We start from the raw sequence: 20600 nt of genomic DNA, 5'->3' as shown, positions 1-20600 counted from the left end.
ACTGTAAGATCAGTCACACTATGGAACCTCTACTGTAAGAGCGGTCACACTATGGAACCTCTACTGTAAGAGAAGTCACACTATGGAGCCTCTACTGTAAGATCAGTCACACTATGGAACCTCTACTGTAAGAGAAGTCACACTATGGAACCTCTACTGTAAGAGAAGTCACACTATGGAACCTCTACTGTAAGAGAAGTCACACTATGGAACCTCTACTGTAAGAGCGGTCACACTATGGAACCTCTACTGTAAGAGAAGTCACACTATGGAACCTCTACTGTAAGAGAAGTCACACTATGGAACCTCTACTGTAAGAGAAGTCACACTATGGAACCTCTACTGTAAGAGCAGTCACACTATGGAACCTCTACTGTAAGAGAAGTCACACTATCGAACCTCTACTGTAAGAGAAGTCACACTATGGAGCCTCTACTGTAAGAGCAGTCACACTATGGAGCCTCTAATGTAAGAGCAGTCACACTATGGAACCTCTACTGTAAGAGCGGTCACACTATGGAGCCTCTACTGTAAGAGCAGTCACACTATGGAGCCTCTACTGTAAGAGCAGTCACACTATGGAACCTCTACTGTAAGAGCAGTCACACTATGGACCTCTACTGTAAGAGCAGTCACACTATGGAACCTCTACTGTAAGAGCAGTCACACTATGGAGCCTCTACTGTAAGAGCAGTCACACTATGGAACCTCTACTGTAAGAGCAGTCACACTATGGACCTCTACTGTAAGAGCAGTCACACTATGGAGCCTCTAATGTAAGAGCAGTCACACTATGGAACCTCTACTGTAAGAGCAGTCACACTATGGAGCCTCTACTGTAAGAGAAGTCACACTATGGAACCTCTACTGTAAGAGCGGTCACACTATGGAACCTCTACTGTAAGAGCAGTCACACTATGGAGCCTCTACTGTAAGAGCGGTCACACTATGAAACCTCTACTGTAAGAGCGGTCACACTATGGAACCTCTACTGTAAGAGCAGTCACACTATGGAGCCTCTACTGTAAGAGCAGTCACACTATGGAACCTCTACTGTAAGAGCAGTCACACTATGGAACCTCTACTGTAAGAGCAGTCACACTATGGAACCTCTACTGTAAGAGCAGTCACACTATGGAACCTATACTGTAAGATCAGTCACACTATGGAACCTCTACTGTTAGAGCAGTCACACTATGGAACCTCTACTGTAAGAGCAGTCACACTATGGAACCTCTACTGTAAGATCAGTCACACTATGGAACCTCTACTGTAAGAGCAGTCACACTATGGACCCTCTACTGTAAGAGCAGTCACACTATGGAACCTCTACTGTAAGAGCAGTCACACTATGGATGTCTCTACAAGAGGAAATTGTCACAAATAATTATTTGAAATAGTTTAAAAAGGGTCTGGATGACTTTCCTGAAAGACACAACATAAGTTATTTGTACTAGATCACTGTAACTTTGTAAATTAGTCCTGATGTAAATACATGTGATACAACCATGTAGTATACTTTGTTTCAATCCCTCATGCCTTGTCTTGCGGTCAGTGAATGTAAACATTCTTGGATGAAAATCCATACAAATATAGTCCTGCTCGCACAGCGGAGGGTTTGTTAAAATATATCAGTGTAGACAACAGCTTCTCAAGTTTTTTCTACTGGGGTGTCAACAGCTAAAACATGGTAATGCATGACCCTCACCAATGGCAGTAATACATGCCAAAATCGGTAAAAACAACCTCTTGAGATATGATTACCAAACCTAGCAGAACACTAAAAATAATCACAAAAGGAGTCAGTGATGTCACTAAACCAGAGACTGGTCAGCCAGAGAAAGGACAGTGCAGAATATGATCCATTCTGTCAAAACTACTGCCCCAGACAAGCCTGACCAACAACTGAGGGGCCTTACCAACAAATAGGGGTCTTCACCAACAACCAGGGGGCCTCGCCAACAACCAGGGGGCCTCGCCAACAACTAGGGGGCTTGACCAACAACTAGGGAGCCTCACCAACAACTAGGGAGCCTCACCAACAATTTGGGGTGCCTCACCAACAAATAGGGGGCCTCACCAACAACTAGGGGGACCTATAAATTTCTCTACTATCCTGGTATTCAGACAAAATTTTAAATGGGTTTTACCAATAAGAACATTTATCACCTATCCATAGTATAGTTGATGAGTGTGTGATCACCGCTGGGGGCCACCGATGTAACCCAAAGATCACTAAAATAGGGGTATCAAGCCCCCCTTCCACCTCACTGCACAATGGCAGTGAGTAGAAGTTCGACTGGAGTGGAGGACACGCATGGGCCCTGCAGCTCCAATCAACATCTCTAGGGCCAATGGGGGCAGCCGAGTACAACGCTCAGCTTTATCCGTCAGCCCAATAGACATTGATTGGAATTAGTGTGAACTCAATCATTGTTTCTTATAGTAGATGTCACTATCCTGGGGTATGTGGACCCACTAGGCCGCTCTGCTGTACCCGAGTAGCAGCTGGCCAAACAACAGTCAATATACAAAGTCTTTAGCACAGGAGTGCTTGTACCAGTCCAGACAGACACGGGGTGTAGCAGAGGCTTTGGCACGGATGAAACGTGACGAGGCAGATGACACCAGACATGGTGGATGACACAGAATGAGGCAGATGACAACACAACTCCAACACTAGAAGTAACTCAGGAACAAGCACAGTTAGGGGATATAGGATACTGGAACACTGGGAGCAGGAAAACAACTAAGGGACCATTTGCAAGACTAACATGGGAATACAACAACAACGCTCAGGCAGGGAGTGGAAGGGCGGAGCCGTTTTTTTTATAGTCCAGGGTGATCTGGGGATTGGTTAGGGAATTTTTAGTATGCGTGCTCCGGCCCTTTAAGGCCGGGGACGAGCAGGCACACCTTCGAAGAAAGTCTAGAACAGGGCGGGCGCGCGAGCTGGGAGCTCAGTGGAGGTAGACGCTGGCAGGAGGCCAGGAGTCTGCTGTCGCGGCCGTCCGACGGTGGGGGGGGGGGGGGTGACGGCGTTCCGCGACCGCAGCCGTTACAGTACGCATAAATTTACTGCAAATTATGGGAAGCCCCAGCCTAAGGTGCGTTACTAGACTATTGCTTCATCCCTCCAGTACGTCAAGAGCTACAAATACTGTAGAGTAAGAGCAGTCGTAATAGAGGAGGCATTAGTCCACTTGAGATTTCTTACATAACACTAAAAAGTCTTTTTTCTGTTTCTTCTTCGGTGAATAACAGAACATGTTCTTTTAACACACTCAGAGCATTATTATTTCATAGATAAAAGCTTTCCAGCGAGGCATTTGCCAGGCACATTTAATAAACCACTTGGCAGTCCGCGTCAGCGGGGCTGCCCCACTTCTGAAGTACAAAAGAAGACACTTATGTATCAGAGCCAAGGAAATTAAGATTTCATTCTAGCCACAGCCCGTCGCTGATTTATAATAGAACAACACTGTAACACTACTGCTGCAAAGGATAGCAAAAAAAAAGCTTTGATGCCAACATAATGTAATCGCTCAATGGAATACATTAGAGGAGAAATGATTAACCAAAGCACATCATAAAAGAAACTTATTACCACTTAGAGAACACATTCACCTGCACGAGGCAGACATTGGACTCACATGGAGAAAAATGATGAAGACTTTGGACAAAGCGCAACAAAATTTTTCCCAGAGAAACCAAACTGGACCCACAATCAAAGGCTCCAACACATCCTCACATCCCCAAATAGTGAGGGGTCATGAACAGCAGAACCCCCTCTATGAGCACATCTCGCCCTAATAGGACATATTGGAAGGGGGCGTCTTAAGTCATATAGAAGACTAATGCCTCATGCACATGACCGTGTTGGCGGACGGGTCGGTTGCAGTCCGTAGGATCGAAAAAAAAAAACCTTGTTGTGCATCTGTGTGTCATCCGGACTCGATGATCCACAACAATTTACCAGTATTGGTGAATCCGCAAATCCCGAGCGTAAAATGACTTGTCCCGAGTCTCTGCGGATTGGATTTGCGGCCCCCATGACGAGCCATGTAAATCACAGTTGTGTGCATGAAAAGAATGGGTCGGCAAATTTTCTGAAAAAAAGTGAATAAATTGCAACCGCTAAAATACGGTTGTGTGCATGAGGCCTTACGGTGTGTCCACATCAGCGTCACCCTTCCGTTGATGGGTTCCGTTAAACCTTTACGTCAGAGGAACCCGTGAATGGAAAGCAAAACGGAAACCATAGCTTTCATTTGTATTACCATAGATTTCAATAGTAATGCTTCCATTGCACTTGGTTTCCATTCCGTAAGGTTTCAGTTCTTTTAGCGGAAACAATAGAGCAACTATCTACGCTATTGTAAACCATTTGTAACGGAGGCATTACCATTGAAATCAATGGTAATGCAAACGGAAGTTATGGATTCCTCCGACGGAAAGGCCTAACGGAACCCATGAACGGAAGTGTGACGCTGATGAGAACAGGCCCTTAGCTGAGAATTCTGGAGATGTTTACATTACTTCTACTGTAAAGCGAATCTCTCACCGCCCCCGACATGTCTGTTTTAGTAAATACTTGTATTCTCCATTAAATAGTAATTATGTAACAATTTTTCAAAGAACTCTGCGTTGTCCAGTTCCTCTGTTATTCCTCCTAGAAATTTCTAAATAAATTGACAACTGGGTGTTACCATTCCTCTTGTCAAAGGGGCGTGTCCCTACAGTCTCCCCTCTCAGCACAGATTGGACATTGACTTTCTTTGTAGAGACACACCTCCAACCGGTAACACGTAGTTGTTAATTTATTCATACATTTCAGAAACTGCGTCGGAAAATGAGACAAAAAACGGCCAAAACCGCCTCCCATTGATTTCAATGGAAGGCACAGGTGTTTTTTTCCGCAAGCGGTAAAACCGACTCACGGCATAAATAAGAGACATGCCCTATCTTCCGGCGTTTACGTCTCTGACCTTCCATTGACATCAATGGGAGGGAGAAAAAGTGTTTTTCACTGCGTTTTTGCCTGCAGCGTTCAGTGGCCGCGGGCGAAAAATTTGGAAAACGGCGTGCAGGCAGATCGAAATCTACCGCAAAATTCCAAAACTTTGTGTGAACAGGGCCTAAGTGTGTTTTCTCTCTTCAGAAATATTTGCACGTGTGATAAGAGGACACGCTCTGAAAGCATCCAGAACTCCAGATTTATTAAACCCTTCAGCTGTTTTAATATTTAATTACAGAGGGCACCTCTTAAGCAGCTTCAGAGGAACGGTCGTGTGCTGCCCAATAAGAATGATATAGTGCAAAATAAAAGAGGTTTATTAGCCCTGAGACTCATCGTATGGAAGAAACTCTGCAAGCAAAAACCTATTTATTGAATTGTATTTCAAAAGTTAATATACTGCGATGTAGTGCGCGAAGCAGCGATTGTATATTGAATAAAGATGGAGAAACGGAGAACGCGGCTCCGAGATTTATGAAATTATAAGTCTTCTTGTTTATGAGGAACAGAACTGGGGAGAAAATCTTTAAAAAAAAAAAAAATAGGTTTCAAGAACATTTTTTTGCATAGACACGTTCTGACTGCCCTGTACACAAAAGCCAATACAAATAATATTTCTAAGGACTGAAAATGTTCAAAAAGCAAAACCCCCATCCCCCATCCTTCATAAACTCCAAGAAATTCAGAATCTTTTCAGCTTGTGTCCAGCCATTTCTAAATTATTCTGCACTTCAGCAAAGCCAACAGGTCCTGCAGCACAAGTAACAGTCTGACACCCAGCTTTCCACACAACCCAAATAACAAAATTCAGATGTTGTCAAATCGCAGCTTATTACCGCAAATCTGCTGCAAAATGCTGTGTTGTTCCGCAGTTTCAGGCCTCATCTACACGAGCGTAATATATGCGCGTGCGACGCGCGTGCTTTTCACGCGTGTCGTACGCACCTATATTAGTCTATGGGGCAGTGTAGACGATGCGTGAATTTTGCGCAGCGCGAGTGCGTTGCGTAAAACTCACGACATGTTCTATAATCGTGCGTTTTTCGCGCATCACGCACCCATTGAAGTCAATGGGTGCGTGAAAACCACGCATGCCGCACGGAAGTACTTCCGTGCGAACTGCGTGATTCGCGCAAGAGCTGTCAAAAGGATGAATGTAAACATAAAAGCACCACGTGCTTTTCTGTTTACAAACATCCAAACGGAGTGTCAAATTAGAGATGAGCGCACCGAACTTCACCGGGTTCGGCCGAACTCGTTTTGACCGAACCCGGCAAAAAATGTTCGGGTACGCGACGGCAGGAGACAGTCACTGCCCACGGTGCTGAAAGAGTTAAACTGGTTCAGCACCATGGACAGTGACTTCCGATCACAATATACATGAACGTGTAAAAAAAACAAGAGGTTCTGACTTACCGACAACTCCCGGCTTCTTCCTCCAGTCCGACCTCCCGGGATGACAATTCAGTCCAAGTGACAGCTGCAGCCAATCACAGGCCAAGCACAGGCTGCAGCCAATCACAGGCTGCAGCGGTCTCATGGACTGCCGCGTCATCCTGGGAGGTGGGGCCGGATGACAAGAGAGGGACGCGTCACCAAGGCAACGGCCGGGAGACCGGACTGGAGGAAGCAGGAAGTTCATGGTAAGTATGAACGTCTTTTTTTGATTCACAGGTTGGTGTATATTGTGATCGGAACTCACTGTCGAGGGTGCTGAAAGAGTTACTGTCGATCAGTTAGCTCTTTCAGCACCTTGGACAGTGACGGGCGTCGACTAGCCTCATCTCTATGATGGCGGCTGCGCGAAAATCACGCAGCCGCGCATCATACACGGATGACACACGGAGCTGTCAAGTGCCTTTTGCGTGCGCAAAACGCAGCGTTTTTTGCGCGCGCTAAACGCACACGCTCGTGTAAATCAGGCCTCACTGTAATGGCGGTACTTAAAGGGAACCTGTCCCCAGCATTTCACCTATTGAACTCTCCTCACCCCTCGCTGGCCGCTGCTCTCACAAGTTCATTGCCGTTATCCCCTCTCCAGAACCTCTCCGACCGTAAATAACGGTCTAAAAACATTTTATGGTAATAATCCGAAAGTCTCGTTCGTTCCCCTTCTTATGCCCGCCCACCACCGAAAACTGGCCCGCCCTGAATGTGAAATCTTGTCTTAGGGAGCGCATGTAAGGTCCAACACCCTTCCCTACTTCATCTGGGGCTCAAATCTAGTTACTGCGCATGTGCCAATATGGAGTCACGTTGTGCGCACGCACCAGAACAGGACATCGGTGCGCAAACGCGGGATTGTGTGTGTGTTGGGGAGGGGAGAAGCTGTCAATCAAAAGTAAGTAGGCGTGGTTAACTCGGAAAGACTTGAGGAATGAAGATATGACTCTTATGCTCATTAGCATACGGCGCGGGAACACTAAATAACAGAATAATAAAGGTACGGAGCTACGTAGAAGATATTTATAGGTTACGTACAAATGATTTTTCACCCACTACCACCAGATCTTGAAGGTTTAATAGGTGAAATGCTGGTGACAGGTTCCCTTTAACTCACCATCTGAATATACACCAAACGTCATTCTTTACTAATTTTAGAATTCTCTAAACAAGCAGACAGCTCAGGATGAGCAGAGTTGTAGTTACCACCCAGACAGGCGGTATTACTGACATGCGGGCACTCCCATGTGCCGTTTTATGGTGGATCTGTGAGGAGCGACATTCTCGCCTTGAAGCAATTCTTCAGGGGGATAATACGTCAAACGTACGGTATGTGATGGAACAGACCCGGACGCACAGGCCCAAAGACTTCTACGGCATCGTATTATGGATACGTACAACATAGACCCGTGTGATGAGGCCAAAGGGAATATTACGGTGCATGAAGTTGGGGGAGAGCACATTGTAATCTAATAAATCTAAAACACAGACTTGCCTTTAAAATACAATCTGACATTTCATATACAACAAATCCAGCCTATGGAAGGGCCTGCTGAGACTTGTAGTACCATAGCGACTAGTAGCAATGTGGTATCAGAATACAACTGGCGGTAATAAAGCGACTATTTAATCTCCTCCCGATCTTCTCTGCTTTATGCGTTTGCTTCGGACTCTTCTACGAATTAGCACCAACTATATTCTATAAATCTGATGATAAAACAGTAACGAATAAGCAGATCCCTGAGGAGGATCCACTGATAAACGCTAAACCTCACACTACATCATCATTTAGGACATTACTACATTCATGTAAAACACGTCGTGCCCAACCAACGTGCTCGCTTTCTATGAGGAGGTAAGTGCAAATTTTGATGTTGGTCATGCGGCTGATGTGATTTACTGTTCCACACAACAGTTTTGTTCTGAAGCTACAGACACAGGGACTGGGGGAACATGTATACAAGTGGGTAAAGAATTGGTTAAGGGACAGAAAACAAAGCGATGCTCTAAATGGAACTTACTCAAAATGGGCTGAAGTCAGCAGCGGGGACCACAAGGATCGGTACTGGGAGCAGCGGGGACCACAAGGATCGGTACTGGGAGCAGCGGGGACCACAAGGATCGGTACTGGGAGCAGCGGGGACCACAAGGATCGGTACTGGGAGCAGCGGGGACCACAAGGATCGGTACTGGGAGCAGCGGGGACCACAAGGATCGGTACTGGGAGCAGCGGGGACCACAACGATCGGTACTGGGAGCAGCGGGGACCACAAGGATCGGTACTGGGAGCAGCGGGGACCACAAGGATCGGTACTGGGAGCAGCGGGGACCACAAGGATCGGTACTGGGAGCAGAGGGGACCACAAGGATCGGTACTGGGAGCAGCGGGGACCACAAGGATCGCTACTGGGAGCAGCGGGGACCACAAGGATCGCTACTGGGAGCAGCGGGGACCACAAGGATCGGTACTGGGAGCAGCGGGGACCACAAGGATCGGTACTGGGAGCAGCGGGGACCACAAGGATCGGTACTGGGAGCAGCGGGGACCACAAGGATCGGTACTGGGAGCAGCGGGGACCACAAGGATCGGTACTGGGAGCAGCGGGGACCACAAGGATCGGTACTGGGAGCAGCGGGGACCACAAGGATCGGTACTGGGAGCAGCGGGGACCACAAGGATCGGTACTGGGAGCAGCGGGGCCACGGTTATCCATACTGGGAGCAGCAGGACCACGAGGATCGGTACTGGGAGCAGCGGGGACCACGAGGATCGGTACTGGGAGCAGCGGGGACCACGAGGATCAGTACTGGGAGCAGCGGGGACCACAAGGATAAGTACTGGGAGCAGCGGGGACCACAAGGATCGGTACTGGGAGCAGCGGGGACCACAAGGATCAGTACTGGGAGCAGCGGGGACCACAAGGATCGGTGTTAGGCCCAGTTCTTTTTAATCTCTTTATTTATGACCTTGTGGATGGGATTGATAGCAAGGTGTCAGTTTTTGCGGACGATATAAAACTTTGTAGGATACTTAACTCAGCTTGACTTAAAAATATTACAGAAAGACCTCGATAAGCCGCAGCAGGGGCAAAAACATGGAGGATGACATTTAATGTTGATAAATGTAAAGTAATGCACTTAGGACGCAATAATAGCATTAATTCATATACATTAAATAGAATAAAACTGAGGATAACGGAACAAGAGAAGGACCTTGGGATTCTGGTAACAAATAAGCTAAGCAGCAGCACTCAATGTCAGGCAGCAGCTGCAAAAGCAAATAGGATTTTTGGGTGTATAAATACAGAGATAAAAACCCGGGATTCAAATGTAATATTACCTCATCTATAAATCCCTTCTAAGGCCACATCTAGAATATGGAATTCAGTTTTGGGCGCCACATTGTAAAAAGGACTGGAGAGGGTTCAAAGGCGGCAACGAGATTATTAAATGGGATGGGAGGTGTCGCTCACAATGAAAGGCTAGAAAAATTGGTCTTGTTCAGCTTGGAAAAAAGACGTCTTAGAGGGGATCTTATTAATACGTATAAGTATATGTGAGGTCAATACAGAACTAGCACATAATCTGTTCCTTCCAAGGACTCTACAAAGGACATGGGGACACCCATTGAGTGTGGAAGGAAGAGTGGTCAAGCTATGGAATGCCCTTCCCCAAGAGGTAGTCTAGGCAGATACTATGTCAGCATTAAAAAAAAATTGCATTGAGGGTTATAACTAATCAAGCAATGAATGACGGGTAATTTATTGAGAAAGGTTGAACCTGATGGACCCGTGTCTTTTTTCAACCTATGTAACAACCAGGTTACGTTCCATGTACCAGACGCCTATAACCAGGACTCGGCTGCTGCGTCATTGCACATAATCCGGAACTTGGGGCTGAATTGTATAAAACTCATTCATGTCAACAGTGATGTATCGGGTTTCAACAGTGGCCATTCACTGCCATGTAATCAATTCATTAACTATAATAGCCTCATTTAAAACTAACGTGTCGAAAAATTAGTGCTGATTGCAATAGATCATTAATTACCTGGGACAGGGAGCCGTGGCGTCCAATCAACATCTTCATCCAGATTTCATTGGCATATTCCTGTCATATAATAATGCAATTCAAGACTCCTCCAACACTTCCACAAATAAAGGAGCTTAAATCCAGAATATCATTTTATCAAGGCAGGAAATAGTCCATCATGTAAGCAGCAATAGGACAAGGCTCTAGTGATTTAGTTGAATGCACGCACATTAACAGACTTGCAACCCCCATTAAATAATTCTGGAGCATTTTTTTTTTTTTACAAATCTGTGTTATGCCATTCCTCTGTTATTCCTCCTGGAAATGCATAGAAACATTGACAATTAGGTGTTACCATTCCCCTTGTCCAAGAGACGTATCCCTACACAGTTTGACTCTTTACCAAGTATTATTAGTGTTGCCTCCGCATGTTATATGACAGCCTGTGTCTATGGCTCTATAGACAGAATACAGACTTCAGTAAGAGCAGTCTGTATTCTGCTGACAAATGTATTCCTGCTTGTGATGGAAGCTATTAGGGAATAAATATATACAATCACTATCACAAGAACAGGACGAGACGCTGTCAGATGATGAACTAAAGCCAGGCCAGTGAGATTAATGAGAAGGGACAGGATACATTGTAATTACCAGGGAATTGATCTGTTATTTCATTACTTGCAGTGCAGCTTATGGAAATTAATTAAAACTAAATTAGATTTTAATTATTAGGAAGTGCACTCCCTTTAATATCAATGATGGTAAAGATGTCATGTGACTTTGGCTTTAAGGATATTACTGAAGTCATGAAAAATTCACAAGCTACAAAAATCTGGCATCCATAGGGTCAGGGTGATGATGCATTACTGTATTGTTATGGATTATTGAATGTTTTACTGCTCAATAAAAGCAATAACCTATAAACATGGTGAAAGTCATACAGTATTGTAGACAGTGATTCCATATACTGACATAGCCAGGGTTTATGATAATATGTATAGAAAACTGCAAATGCTAAATATGAAACTTGCGAATACCCACAAATTATATATATTTTTTGATCTTGCACTCCTCCCATTCAGCCCTGGGTGATTTAAATTAGTTTACAGAGTCTCTGTCACCACATTATAAGTGGCCTATATTGTACATGTGATGGGTGCTGTAATGTAGAGAACAGTGGTCCTAGTAATAAAGAGTCTCTGTCACCACATTATAAGTGGCCTATCTTGTACATCATGTGATCAGCGCTGTAATGTAGAGAACAGTGGTCCTAGTAATAAAGAGTCTCTGTCACCACATTATAAGTGGCCTATATTGTACATGATGTGATCGGCGCTGTAATGTAGAGAACAGTGGTCCTAGTAATAAAGAGTCTCTGTCACCACATTATAAGGGTCATATTGTACATGATGTGATCGGCGCTGTAATGTAGATAACAGTGGTCCTAGTAATAAAGAGGCTCTGTCACCACATTATAAGGGTCATATTGTACATGATGTGATCGGCGCTGTAATGTAGAGAACAGTGGTCCTAGTAATAAAGCGTCTCTGTCCCCACATTATAAGTGGCCTATCTTGTACATGATGTGATCGGTGCTGTAATGTAGAGAACAGCAGTGTTTTTTATTTAGAAAAACAATCATTTTTGACGAGTTATGACCTATTTTATCTTTATGCTAATGAGTTTCTTAATGGACAACTGGGCGTGTTTTACTATATAACCAAGTGGGCGTTGTACAGAGGAGTGTATGACGCTGACCAATCAGTGACCAATCAGCGTCATGCACTTCTCTCCATTCATTTACACTGCAGATAGTGATATAGCTATATCACTATGTGCAGCCACATAAACACACTATAACGTTACTGCAGTGTCCTCACATTGAATATACATTACCTCCAGCCGGGACGTGATGTGTATTCAGAATCCTAAACACTTCGCTAATACAATCCCGACACTACAGCACAGCAAGCTTAATCTAGTATGAAATGACAGTTTACAGCGTAATCTCGCGAGATTACGCTTACTGTGCTGTAGTGTCGGGATTGTATTGGCGAAATGTCAGGATTCTGAATACACATCACGTCCTGGCTGGTAGTGATGTATATTCACTGTCAGGACACTGCAGTAACGTTATAGTGTGTGAAGGTGGCTGCACATAGCGATATAGCTATATCGCTATCAGCAGTGTAAATGAATGGGGAGAAGTGTAGGACGCTGATTGGTCACTGATTGGTCAGCGTCATACACTCCTCTGTACAACGCCCAGTTGGCCAAAAGGTAAAACACGCCCAGTTGTCCATTGAGAAACTCATTAGCATAAAGCTAAAATAGGTCATAACCGTCAAAAATGATCGTTTTTCTAAATAAAAAACACTGCTGTAATCTACATTACAGCGCCGATCACATCATGTACAATACAGGCCATTTATAATGTGGTGACAGAGACGCTTTAATGCTGGTTCCTACGATCCCCAGATATATATGTAGGCTTAGTCCCAGTTTTGGGTGTATGTACAGCGTAGGGACAAACCTTATAGAGGTTGCCTTGTTGTGGCAGGTAGGCTCACACAATTTGATCAAAATGTGCGCTAAGAACCTCCCGACTGTAAGTAGATTTAGCAGTAAAGCAGATTTATTTATATTTAGCGGCTTAGGTAGCATTAGTGTTCGCAGTGGGTCGTCACCATTTTCTTGTGTGCTGTACATATATATATATACACATACACATACACATACACACACACACACACACACACACACACACACACACACACACACACGTACTGTGCACAGTAATCAATATCCCCTACAAGGCAAATCTGACTCTCTCTAGTTACATAAGGATGCAATAAGTACAATCTTCACTAAATAGAAGGAGCATTAAATGCAGAAAAAGCTTAAGAGTGAAAATTAATGAAAATAATATGTACATTTCATTCACTGATAATCTACATTCACAACATACAGAATGTAGGTGAAAGAGACTGAGCAGTGTGATACTTATTGCAATTCACTGCTCATAGCACTGTCAATTACAAGGCAGTAGCAAGACATTAAATGTACACTAAATCATATTACAACAGGTTTTATATACACATAAAAAGAAAGTGATTTACTAAGGCCATCACATTAAACACAACCGCATCCCTTCAAAATGCGCAGAGGCACGTGGGAACTCCTACAAAATCTCAAGTGTCAGGAATCTCTAACGTTACAGCTTCTGTTCCCCTCAGAAACCTTTCTTCAGTTCACTGTATATATAGAATAAATATACATAAACAGTGGAGTCGCTGTATATATACATAACCTTACTTATCCTGTAATGATTCTGAGTTAAATCCTGTATTATACTCCAGAGCTGCACTCACTATTCTGCTGGTGGAGTCGCTGTGTACATACATTACTTATCCTGTACTGATCCTGAGTTATATCCTGTATTATACCCCAGAGCTGCACTCACTATTCTGCTGGTGCAGTCACTGTGTACATACATTACATTACTTATCCTGTACTGATCCTGAGTTACATCCTGTATTATACTCCAGAGCTGCACTCACTATTCTGCTGGTGGAGTCACTGTGTACATACATTACATTACTTATCCTGTACTGATCCTGAGTTACATCCTGTATTATACTCCAGAGCTGCACTCACTATTCTGCTGGTGGAGTCACTGTGTACGTACATTACATTACTTATCCTGTACTGATCCTGAGTTACATCCTGTATTATACTCCATAGCTGTGATCACTATTCTGCTGGTGGAGTCACTGTGTACATACGTTAAATTACTTATCCTGTACTGATCCTGAGTTATATCCTGTATTATACTCCAGAGCTGCACTCACTATTCTGCTGGTGGAGTCACTGTGTACATACATTACTTATCCAGTACTGATCCTGAGTTACATCCTGTATTATACTCCAGAGCTGCACTCACTATTCTGCTGGTGGAGTCACTGTATACATACATTACATTACTTATCCTGTATTATACTCCAGAGCTGTACTCACTATTCTGCTGGTGGAGTCACTGTGTACATACATTACATTACTTATCCTGTACTGCTCCTGAGTTACATCTTGTAATATACTCCAGAGCTGCACTCACTATTCTGCTGGTGGAGTCACTGTGTACATACATTACTTATCCTGTACTGATCCTGAGGTACATCCTTTATTATACTCCAGAGCTGCACTCACTATTCTGCTGGTGCAGTCACTGTGTACATACATTACATTACTTATCCTGTACTGATCCTGAGTTACATCCTGTATTATACTCCAGAGCTGCACTCACTATTCTGCTGCGGAGTCATTGTGTACATACATTATATTACTTATCCTGTACTGATCCTGAGTTATATCCTGTATTATACTCCAGAGCTGCACTCACTGTTTTGCAGGTGGAGTCACTGTGTACATACATTACATTACATGACTTATCCTGTACTGATCCTGAGTTACATCCTGTATTATACTCCAGAGCCGAACTCACTATTCTGCTGGTGGAGTCACTGTGTACATACATTACTTATCCTGTACTGATCCTGAGTTACATCCTGTATTATACTCCAGAGCTGCACTCACTATTCTGCTGGAGGAGTCACTGTGTACATACATTACTTATCCTGTACTGATCCTGAGTTCTATCATGTTGTATATCTCAGAGGTGCACTTACAATTCTGCAGTTTGTTTTTGAAAACGATCAACAATTTTGTTGACAGACATCCCCTAACAGCTTGGTTGAGCGCCTACAATGACTCTACAGTGCATGATATAAAGACGACACTTCCAAGAGCAAACACTGTGCAGACAATCAACAAGCAGGTGATGATGGAAGATTTCAGCTCTGAAGCCTGCAGAATTAATAATGCAGACATGAACTATCATCATGTATTAATGTTCCCTTTCATGTATTTCAATAGAATTAAGCAACTTATGTCACAACAACAACAAAAGTTGTTCTTGGTATCTACCCACCAAGCCGTTTCTTAAAAAAAGACAGAAAATGTAGATATTTCGACAGCTCCATGTCGGTCTGCCTGTGCCCTGTATGCAGTTGGCATCTAATGCACATCTATATGGATATGTTGCCATCATCTGAAAGTCTGATATTAGGATTGTAAGATGTTTACCGGCGTGAGTAGACGGTGCAAATACTTACACTGGGTCACACCAGGCTAACAACAGACTGTAATTACAAGGACTTGGTAGCATTCCTATAAACCATTTATAATGATAAAACTTTTATATAAATTACTGGACTGCAGGACTTTTCTGAAGATCCAATAAATTCCTTCCATTAGTGTGAAAAAGGAGAGAAAGAAAGACGGGTAATCAACGTAGGTGGTGAGACAAAAAAGTGTGAAGAGCAATCTAGCAGATCTGCTACCCAACCCCGATAACTTGCCTTACATTCCGCAGATAAATTAAATCGAAGGTGTCATGATTTTTTTAATTTAGTAATTTAAAAAGGGTGGCCCCACTGAACATGCCGCCGCTTCTCTGCCAACTACCTCACACCAAACATGCCACCGCTAATCACAACACGCACCACCAAACATGCCACCGCTAATCACAACACGCACCACCAAACATGCCGCCGCTAATCACAACACGCACCACCAAACGTGCCACCGCTAATCACAACACGCACCACCAAACATGCTGCCGCTTCTCTGCCAACTAACCCACACCAAACATGCCACCGCTAATCAAAACACCCCCCACCAAACATGCTGCCGCTTCTCTGCCAACTACCAAACACGCCAAACACCCCCCCCACACCAAAAATGCCACCGCTTCTCTGCCAACTACCCCACACCAAACATGCCACAGCTAATCACAACACGCACCACCAAACATGCCGCCGCTAATCACAACACGCACCACCAAACATGCCGCCGCTAATCACAACACGCACCACCAAACGTGCCACCGCTAATCACAACACGCACCACCAAACATGCCGCCGCTAATCACAACACGCACCACCAAACGTGCCACCGCTAATCACAACACGCACCACCAAACATGCCGCCGCTAATCACAACACGCACCACCAAACATGCCGCCGCTTCTCTGCCAACGAACCCATACCAAACACGCCACCGCTAATCACAACACGCACCACCAAACATGCTGCCGCTAATCAAAACACCCCCCACCAAACATGCTGCCGCTTCTCTGCCAACTACCTAACACCCCAAACACCCCCCCCCCCACACCAAAAATGCCACCGCTTCTCTGCCAACTACCCCACACCAAACACGCCACCCAGTGGCGTAACTACCGCCGTAGCAGCAGTAGCGGCTGCTACGGGGCCCGCGGCATGAGGGGGCCCGTGTCGCCCGCCGGCATGGGCCCCCACCATGGCCGGAGGCTCCGCTAGCAGCCGCTATGGCTAGGGGGTGTGAAAACAGCGGGAATATCACAGCACCAAATGCAATGACGGTGGTCATGGATTGCAACGTTTAGGCCTCATGCAAACAACCATAAGGGTTTTTACTGTCCACAAATACGGATCCACATTTGTAGCCGTCATGCAATTGCAGAAGCGCCCATAGACTTCTGTGGGCGAGTCCGTGCTGCAATTGCGGACAAGAATAGGACATGTTCTATATTTTGCAGATCATTTCTACGGCCCTTTCACACATCGGTAGATATACGGAAAGGTGTCTGTGGCCTGTAGGGTTATGGGTATCTAAAGATAAACCATTAAAGGGATTTCTCACACATATAGGTTTATGGCTTATTAACTAGGTGTGATTTGAGGGGGTCCAACCACTCACATGTCTATTTTAGAACTTCTCATTGACTTTCCTGTAGTCTGAACAGTCACTTCTTTGCCAGGACTGTGCAACCAATGACACCCCTGCTGCGCCAAAAAAAATAAAGGACTCCGGTCACCGCATGGTCCCTATTGTGGCCGGGCCCCATTGTCATCTCAGAGCTAGGCCCCTTAAGGAATCCTCAAATTTGGACTAGCTTCATTAATATTATACTACCATTGTAGTGGCTTTCACCGAAATAAGTTAGAAAATGAAAACATCTACAAATCCCTATAAAAAAACACATTTATTGCTTCTGCGGTCGGATTGGTTATGGATTTTTTTTCTGCCATCAACTTTTTGGATTAATTCCACTTTTAAAGTAAAAATGCTACAGAATTGTCCGAGTCCTCGCAGTTATACTTGACCTATTCATGCGCGAGGAAACTTCAAGCACCACAGGTGTCGTCTAGGGACACGATCCTGAACACAATCATGCAGAACAGAGAAGATTTCATCTTTACGGGTTCCTCATGTGAAGCAGAAACACGAAATTCTGTCCAAGCTCCGAGATTCCACCTTCGTTCTCCACTAATGCCCCGAGCTCAGTTCTTATTCCAACTTGTACATTTTGTGCCGGTCTCCACCTCTTGATATAAATATCCCCCCCACCCCTTTATTTCTTAGATTTTTTTTTATTTTAGATCTTGTTGCAAATGCAGAAAGTTATAATCTCCATTGAAACATCTGGGATTTGTCAATAAAAAAGGCATGGAGAGTTCGGGCATAATCCTCTGGTCTTTCCTCCTACCAGCGTCTTCTAGTCGGAGCCCCTCTCTCTCTATGAGGAATTTAAGCCAGGAAGTTTATTTCAGCATCTGCTGCTTCAAGTACGAGTTACCATGGAAACAGCATCTGGCGACCAGCGTGCATTTCCCAGCCAATAAATAAATAACAACAGGGCGGAGGAGTGAAAAACGCTTTTGTTGACTTGGACTGAATTGGTAGAGGAAAAAAATAAAAGAAAAAGAAATTAAATCCTTGGATGACAAAGTAATTTTATTTGAATCCCCAGAGTCTGAGGGGGGTTATGATAATTTACGATCCGCCTCGGAGCCGTCTCCTGTTGTTTATCTTTTTGTTGCGATATCTGGGCCGCTGCGAGCCGCTACCTGCTGCTACAATAGCTTCACGAGGGGATTGATCTGATTGTAAAGCATCCCCTGCCGAGCGCACGGCCCATTAAGACAGAATTAAAAGGTTTGATAGAGCAAATGCCTCCTACCTGTCCTAAATCCTAAACAGAGGGCGAATCCCACAACCCTCACCGCAATTGAGTGTTACATTTTTTATTTCTGCGATTTCGGGTCTTTGGAAAGGACGGTGTAAAACCAGAGCAATTGAGGATTCACATCATCATCAAACGGACAAAGATGCAGCAGCGCTCTGCGGGAGCGAAGACGTACGTAAACATTGAAGATATGGATTTCTTTCAGTCCCATTACTTATATATTCACTGTACTTACATAGTTGGGGTACAAAGCGCAGATTTTGTTCAAATTGTGTGAGCCCACCTGGCACGACGACCTCATGCAGGGGGTCCCTACACTAAACCTGTATCGACAGGAGGCTCCCTGTCCTGGGCCTATAAGATGTATTCATTAGGAACCAGATTATTCTATACTTATTATATGCAGCCCTGGACAGACGGGAGGAGAAGGATGCGCTATGTTTGCATATATCTTAGGCCCTACTCACGTCTCATTTGGCCCTATGTTTAGCGTGTATGTTGGGAAAGCTCCTGACATACGTGCTAAACGTGTCCACAGCGCTCCAATAGCCCAACCAAGGACATAAGATTGTACTCCATCGGGCTGTATCCCAAAAATAAAAGCGTAGTAGACTCTGCTATTCCATACAACAGTATACAGTAAGAAAAACGTATACATTTAACGGATGCCATAATAGCCTATGGGTGACAAATGAAACTGTACATCATCCGTCACAGGTCCACATTAAATGTATACATTGGACGCTCCATTGACGTCACTATACATATATTGACAGTTATCACTGGAGCTTCCACAAATCACCCTACAGCCACGAAACGCTGAGGACTGTGCCAGGGACGACTGCGTAAGGACCCAACATTTAGCAGTGCGCCCTCCCGCTATTGCCCTTCAGCCCTGGAAATTCAGCTTGTTCCTGGCACTTTTCTCCCACAACTAACCGCACGTCACCCACAGGCTTACGACTCTGCTGATCCATACAACTCTTACGACACAGCAAGGTAGAAGCAGGCATGGGGTCATCCAGCGATGGCTGGTCAGCTTGGAAAAAGGAGGTCATAGTGGCCGCTGGCCAATTACTCGGCATATTTGCTGCTACAGAAAAAGCGTCAGAACAATTCAGCCAGCAGCGGCCAGTTCAAGTGCGTTGAATCTTTCCGTCCGTTAACTATGGCTTCCGTTTTCATTACCATTGATTTGATGGTAATGCTTACGTTGCTTTTCGTTTTGTTTCATTTGGTTTCCGCTCGACTACGCTATAGTTTCCGTGAAAAAAAACATTTACAGAACGGAAACAAATGGCTTTCCGTTCCTCGGTTCCTCCGACGGATAGGTCGAATGGAATTGATAAACAGAAACCAAACGCTGAGGAGAACAGGCCATTAGAGGGACTAACTTTGTCTTTTGCATTATCATCAAACAAAGACAGGTCCACGAGTATATGATATAACGGCTGCATAGCATCAAACATCAAAATGTTGTGTTCTGGGGTTACAACCAATGTTCTTCAGTAGGCAGGGCAATGGAGGACAGTACTGTTAACCACACAGAAAGAGTTAAAAGACCTTCAAGATGAAATCCAGGGACCATAGGTGAAACAAGAAAAGGGACCACAGCCTCCTTTGCTTTGCTCCAGTGATTTTCCAACTCACCGACAGCAAGCAGTGATCTTAAAAATAGTGAGGAATTGAAACACAAAGTATATTAGACAGTTGCAGAACTTTTCATTATCCACTGGTTAACCTCGGACTTGGCCCCTTTACTATAATCACAAAGTACGTCGCAGCTTTGGCAGTATTCACAGGACGTGTTCGGAGTTATCAGACTGTGAAGAGCTGGACTTTTTAGAGCTCACATACATACTTGTTCTTCATTTTCTATTCCTTTTTCTTTTTTTTTCCAATTCACGGAACTGCAGATGCATGAGAACACAGATTATTATTTCAATATGATCATCTCATGAGTATTCTGCGAGCTCTTCCATGAATCTTTCACAGACAAGGCTCCTGCAATATGGTGCTGAGCAAATCCTTGTAAAGCTT

At 44.5% G+C, this 20600-nt stretch overlaps 1 long non-coding RNA gene across 11 annotated transcripts in view; it reads right to left on the bottom strand.

The window, feature by feature from the left end:
• Nucleotides 1–20600, bottom strand: part of LOC142659011 (uncharacterized) — a 508111-nt gene that overhangs the window by 255181 nt on the left and 232330 nt on the right. The window contains exon 5 of one of the 11 annotated variants that reach the window (XR_012850242.1): nt 10511–10570. The exons of the other annotated variants lie outside the window; for them this stretch is intronic. This is a non-coding gene — a long non-coding RNA (uncharacterized LOC142659011). The remainder of the gene's footprint in view (nt 1–10510; nt 10571–20600) is intronic. 11 annotated transcript variants of the gene reach the window in all.

This window comes from Rhinoderma darwinii, chromosome 8 (genome assembly GCF_050947455.1).
Source record: "Rhinoderma darwinii isolate aRhiDar2 chromosome 8, aRhiDar2.hap1, whole genome shotgun sequence".
NCBI lineage: Eukaryota > Metazoa > Chordata > Amphibia > Anura > Rhinodermatidae > Rhinoderma > Rhinoderma darwinii.
Note: the sequence above shows the minus strand (reverse complement) of the source record. Positions and strands in the feature narration are given on the sequence as shown.